This window comes from Stegastes partitus, unplaced genomic scaffold, assembly GCF_000690725.1.
Source record: "Stegastes partitus isolate 25-593 unplaced genomic scaffold, Stegastes_partitus-1.0.2 Scaffold21, whole genome shotgun sequence".
Classification (NCBI taxonomy): domain Eukaryota; kingdom Metazoa; phylum Chordata; class Actinopteri; family Pomacentridae; genus Stegastes; species Stegastes partitus.
In genome coordinates this window covers 1,125,806-1,132,707 of record NW_007577752.1, presented here as the reverse complement: position 1 = coordinate 1,132,707, position 6,902 = coordinate 1,125,806, and positions in this window count along the sequence as shown.

Sequence of the window (6,902 nt, the reverse complement as noted above, 5' to 3'; positions counted from 1 at the left end):
GAATTGTGGGGGAGGGGTTGCAGATTCTGTTCGCATGCGTGTTCGCCGCTTTAGTTGAAGCAACTGTTGCTTTAAGAATCTTGCTCAAAGACGCGTCAATGATTAATGCAGTGCCCATGTTATCTTAGAGTTACCATAAATAGAATTTCTGATTTTTAAATTGCCTTAACCTCATGATAGCCAAGTCAGTCAACATCATTACACCTAACATGGCTAAGTCTGCAGTGACAGAACTATCCGATGGTGTCTGTCCTCCTGTAAAAGTACCTTGCAGGACATTTTGCAACGGCTTTATAGTTACGTTTTGTCATTAGGTGACATCTGGCGGTCGCCTGAGACCACCAGAGGCCCTCTACAGTTTGTTTTTATTCTGCAGTAATTGTGATTGCTATAGTATTGCGTAGCCAGACGACTGAGTAGGGTGTGTCTGCAGAGCCACATACTGTTGAGACGATCCCCTAGTACTGACGGCGCTGGGTACAATGGTCTGGCTGTGTCTCATTATCATTCTGCTATAGAGGGATAAGAAGCTCTGGGGTGTTTGTATTTCTATAAACCAAATGACAATGTTTTTGGGCAGAGCTAAGAAAAGGATGCACTGATAATGTTTACTCAATATACTGACAGGTGGATTTGTTTTGGTGGAACATTTGCATGCAGACAAGCACTGGCATTAAAATAAACAGTTCATATAAGCAAACTAGCAGGGCTCCCTCACTACACAATCCAAACCTTTGACATAACTTTTCATTTTCAGTGTGGCATGTATCAGCCCAGAGGTTGTTGTTGTTTCTTGTAGTGAAGGGGATTTTAGAAATGGTAGATGGCAGGAGGGAAAGAGAGAACCATGTAAATGTGTGGTCAATGGCACCCTTATATCCCAACCCAGTCTCACGGCAATTTGTGAAATAGTCACGAAACCTAATCTATTGTTGTATATCTATAATCGACATATGAAGAGTCAGACTATGCTGGTTGTAAAGAAAGAACTTTTTATTTATTATAAATCCATACATTAATAGAGCCATAAGGTCATCAGAGATCAACAAAGCATCACAATTTAAAACAGCAGGCCACTGTTCATTTCCCCTTTAAACACTTAAAACCTGCCTTGCTTTGGCAAATTTTCCCACCCAGTCTAGGGATCAGAACAAATAACATTGTCCCCAGAGGTCTAACCTCTGGGAAGTTCAGCTGCAGGTCTATTACCATTAGCCCAGCCTGCCTTGTAAAGCCCTTTGCTTTTGAAGCTAATACAAAAATGAAGGTATTTTGGTTGTCTGTTTTTTTTCTGCAGTCTGCATGCAGTTACTCAGATGTTGGAATGACAACTTGTTCAGGAGAATCCATTTGTTGCTATTTTGCCCCAATTAAAAACATTCGATGCCCCTGCATAACCACACTGCAGTTTTTGTCAAGATTTCTTTGTTAGATAAGGATTTAATAATCAGACTTACAAAACATGCACATTTTATATCAGTGCTTGCTTGAAGACTGAATTTAAGCTCGACAGCTTCTTATTGACCTTGGAACCAGCAGCTGAGTAAGCAATGCTCCGGGTGGGTCGGTGTGGGTTGATTACATATTAACACATACGCTGCATACTCTCATAGTCTGCAGAAAACTTTATGGATTTCTTGACAGTCCACTGGCCCTTCGATGTGGTGACCCACCGAGATTTGTCCCAGTGGGCCACCACAGGGAAAGTCACTGGAATGGTCAAATCAGTAGTACTTTAGATCAGTATCATTCATCCTGTGATTGTGTAGTTGTTGTAATATTTCATTCTAGACCAAAGTGGTGGTGTCATTGCCATCTATAGAGCTAAAAGCTGTGTAATGTGATTGAGAGCTAAATGTAGTTGGAAAAACAATACAGTTTAAAAGCTTACTATGAAAATTTTGGAGATAGGTGTTAGGGAATGTTCTGGAAAATGATTGAAACATGAACTAAATGTATATTGTTGGAATTCTTCTATTTTTGTTTGTATTGCCTACTAAACGGTGGTAATCAATAACAACCAAACTAAATGCAAAATACAAAAAAATCACCAATGTGAAAAAGTAATTTAGCCCCCGAACTACACCCAAATGCTTCCAATAGCTGGAGATCAGTCTTTGACACTACTGTGGTGAAATCTTAGCCCACTCTTCTCTGCAGACTCTGAACATTGACCAGGTCTCTCCAAATATTCAATTGCTTCCTTCTGAGTCATTCAGAGGTGGACTTCTTCTGCCCTCAAGCTGAAACTGACCTAATGTTCTCCTTCAGGACTTCCTGTCAGGGAACAGAATTCATGTTTTCCTCAATTAGAATAAGTTGCCCTGAAGCAGGAAAGCGTCCCCACAACACTACACTGTCATCTTCATGCTTGACCACAGCTATAACATTCTGTATGTGGAATTCTGTATTTGGTTTATGTCAGATGTAGCAGTCTTCCAAACAGTAAACCTTTCACCCATCAATCCATAGAATTTTAGGCAGAATTCAGACAAGCCTTGGTGTTCTTCTGGGGCAGCAATGGCTTTCGCCTCACCATACTCCCACAGATGCCATTTTTGCTCTGTACATTTCAGATAATCGAGTCATGAACATTGATGCTTATTGAGGTGACAGAGGCCTGCAGTTCTTTGGATGTTTTTTAAATTTTTAAAAAAAAATTTGTGACTCCTTGGATTAGTTGTTGCCGTGTTACCGAAGGAACTTTGGAAGGTCGGCCACTTGTAAGGAGGCTTGATACTGCTCGAAAAATTAGATATAAAACCCTTCCTGTTTTGGTATATTTCAGGTACATTTTTCTCTTCTCTTTAGGGATTTCTCTGATTTTGGCAGTGTGCTTTTGGTGAGACCTTTAAGTCAACTTCATCCCTCTGAAAAAGTGATAATTCGATTCAATCAGGTTTAGTCATAGTCAGGCTGCCGCTAGTTATGAATTTAGTTTGCTAGATTTTGTCTTGTAGTAACTAAGCGCAAATACTTATTCACTCGGGCTCAGTTGGTTTTAGATCATTTTTGAGATTCTGTACACACGATCACCATCTGAAATCTTTGTGTTTACTTCAATTGTCTTTGTTTTATGTTAGATTTTATGTTTTATGTTTTATTTTCCTTTTTCAAAGACTGTAAAAAGTTTCACATAAACATAAAAGTTACATAAACTATAGGATATCTACATTAAAAAAAAAAAAAAAACATCCATGCTGGATACATCCACATATATGCTAACACACTTATATACACAACACGTCTACACATATCTGCCAAAGTGCTTTGTTTAAAGTGTCTCTCTGGTCATTAATTAAATCCCTAAAACTCATCTCTATGTAAGAAAGTTACATCTTTTTTCCCTAAACTGACTTTGATGTAACTCTGCGTTGTTGATTCCTCTAGAATGTGCTGAACAATGAAGACCCTGCTTTACTCTCCACTCACTCCTCCCCACTCACTGCTGCTGGAGCACACCAGCTCACCTACGTCTCTGCACTGTAAAACTATTTTACGCTACACAATGGCAAGTTGCAAAACTGCAGTAATTCAGCCATACATGTTAAAACTGAAATCTGATCCTGAAGAAGAAGAATGACAAAGTCCCACCCTGCAAGTAGACAGGATTACTTCCTCAGGTTTGTTACATATGAAACCCTAGAAGTCTCACTCTGTATTTTTTAGACTGTCATAGGTGTTTCTCTGGTTCACGGTGGAAATACTCCCGCAAGGAACTTAGTACTTATTTTGATCATGATTTTCTTCCAGCATACAAAAAACACCATATGGACATGTTAACAAGGTAAAAAAAAACAACTAGATTCTCCCTGGAGGGTAACTTTAATGATGCTAAGGCAGAAGGGACTAAACTCCTGCCATTGCCTGCTCGAATCCAGGCCAGGGATCTGTATCTCCACCCTGATGGAAGCAGTGTGATGAATGGGAAAATGTTTTAGTTGGAAGATCCGACACAGTTTAGTATGAGATACATGCAAAAATAGAAAAACTCAGGAGGGGGTCACACTTTTCCACAGCACTGTAGGGCTTGATGGTAGAAAATGAGCTCTGTGTCTAAATGACACTTGTTTTCTCTGCCAAGTCTGAGAAGACACAGAAGGCTTTGGTTTCACATGCAAACCATATGCAGCCTGCCACAAATTGCAGCAGTTTTCTGGTATTCCCTCCTCTAAATTCAGCTGTCACTGTATGAAATGTGCTCCCAGTGACCCGGCCTCTCATGGCATTATATCTGACAAACAGCCCTTCTACAAAACATCGCCTAAATTTGTCTCTGCCCTTTTCACACTGAGGACATGATGGCAAGCTGCAGCAGATGGCCAAAAAGGATTCCTATTTCCACCGACTGCTAATTAGAGCCCCAACCACGGCTCACCTTTAATGTCAGCCACAGACTGCATTTAGTGCAATTAGCCTAATGGGGTCCGGGCCTGTGATAGCCTGTAATGTTTAGCCCAGGCCAGCCGTTGCATTGGTGTTAGTGTATGTCAAAATAAAGGACAAAAGGGGTCTAATGCACCGTGGATCCATTTATCACCGCAGTTGATGGAGGACAAGACTGTAACCATGATTACCCAGAGAAACTATTTAATTAGATGCATTAATAATTGAACTAATTAGCTCCCATGTGTCTCGCAAATGAAGAGGGAACCCGGAGCTTCACTTGCACCTCATCAGCTGATTAATTAGTCTGTTGATCGCTAGCTGTCTTGACGGCCTATATGCGATCAGATGAGAGGGCGGATAATGAGGAATAGTCGGTCGATGGTGCTGGTTAATTAGTGTGACCTGATCCAGGGGCCATGTTAGAACAGTTGTTTATGCCACAGCGTCTAATGAGGAGGATTTAGGGCCGGATGATCCATTTGGAAGCAGGCTGCAGTGTTGTTTATGGACTGGGATGAATACTGGCCCTGAAAATCCCAATGAAAATCACTATAATGTTCCAATAATCTATCTACAGGGACCAATAATGTGTCTGTGGTGTTCAATATTAACTTTAAGTAATGATCTTACCATACCCTGTGGTGTTTCTATTCTGAAATCCTTAATGTGGTAACTTACAGTAGGTTTGGGACTCCACATTGAGTTTCAAGGCCATTTAGGTTTCATCAATGGTATTGCTATAATATCCTTAGAGTTTCCAAGGATATCGGTGACTGTAGTGTTTTTTTTTTAGTAAGTATATAATACTTTAAGCTATTTTTATCTGGTTTCATCTCCAGCATATAATATTCTTTTAATAAGTTGTTGTGTCTGTCCAGAATATAATCTGATAGTATGACTATAATATTCAAGAACTATATTTAACACTGTTTGCTGTACTAGCAGACCTAGTAATACAGATTTTTAGCTTTTGTATTGTAAATAAACACTAAAAATCAGTTTTTGGCCTTAAGGACTTGGTCAGTTCGTAGTCACTTTTGCAGCTTTACGTTGTTGTCTTCTCCTGTGTTCTTAAGATCTATTTTTATAATATTCAAGGACTTGTATCTATAGCTGGAACCTTTCTTCCAGAAGCTGATTTTTTTTTTTCCATTCATTCCTTCATTTTCTGATGTTAGCAATATAGCCTTGATAGCATCAGAGCACTTTACATTGTTAATGTCACCACATGAATCATATTAATGTACCTTTAAGTCCACTTGCCAGTTCTCTCCAGGCTATAATAGGTCCACTAATGAGCTCATGGTGACCTATAGCTGCTGTATAATATTTTTTATGGTATCTCCCTAATATTTCTACAAGGAGCTGCAGTGTCCAGCTTATAGTAACTACTTTATAGAGTTGCCATTTCCTGTTTTTATAGTCTTCAGCTTGGTAAAGCCATAGTAGGCCCAGCATCAGTTTTGGTGTTTTTATATAGAGACCTGCAGTATGATTTAAAAGTGGATCTATAATGTGCTACTGCCTTTTTGTGTGGAATACATTGTAGTGTTCTAATAATTCTCCAACAAGATCTTACAGATGATCTATTGCTAAGCTTATGGTTACTTTACTGCAATTTTATAAGTTTTCATCTCTTGTTATATTCATGCACATCGTTTATAGTGGAAGCTTTACAGCCTTAGAAGTCTAGTTTTTGGCAAGTGAATCCACAATGATCCACGTTGTGGTATCTCTAACATTATATTGCTATAATATTCCTACAAGTCTGCAGGAGAAGCAATATTAAGTTTATAGTGTTTTCATCTGCTGTATTTCTACAATGTTCAAGGCCGTCATAATGCACCAGAACCCGTTCCTGCTCACATAGGTATTATAGAATATTCCTGTCATTATAAAAATGCAGTAACCTGAATATATTGACCTGTAACTGCCTTTTTTAATATCTCCTATCCTATATCTACAATTCATTTTCCAACAGTTATGGAATCTGAAGGCTTAATCACCAGTATTGCTATAATACTTCTATAATACTTAAGGATTAGACATTTATAATTGCTTTTTTCGTGTGTGAGTGACCTTATGGTATCCTATAATATTGCAATACTGTATTTTCCTTCCCACAGCCAATCTATTATCACTTAAAAAACACAAGCACATAAATAAGGGATTAACACACACACACACACACACACACACACGTACGAGAGTGCAAGCGCGCGCACGTGCACGCGCGCGTAAAAGGCTCTGCATCTGTCGTGCTGAAAAGCCACAGCTTTGACTACAGGGCGCCCTGGAGATAATTGGTGTCCTTGGAGTTGAATAAGCTCATTCTAAAACACCTCAGGCCCGGGCGGTCCTGGTGTGTGACTGTGTATTGAATAATTGATTCAGAGAGGGAGGGGGCGGTTACTATCAGATCTGAGCATAATGACTTTATATAATTAGCACGCAGCATTGAAAAAACCATTTGACTGTGGGAGTTTTTTGCAGAGAGCGAGAGAGAGAGAGAG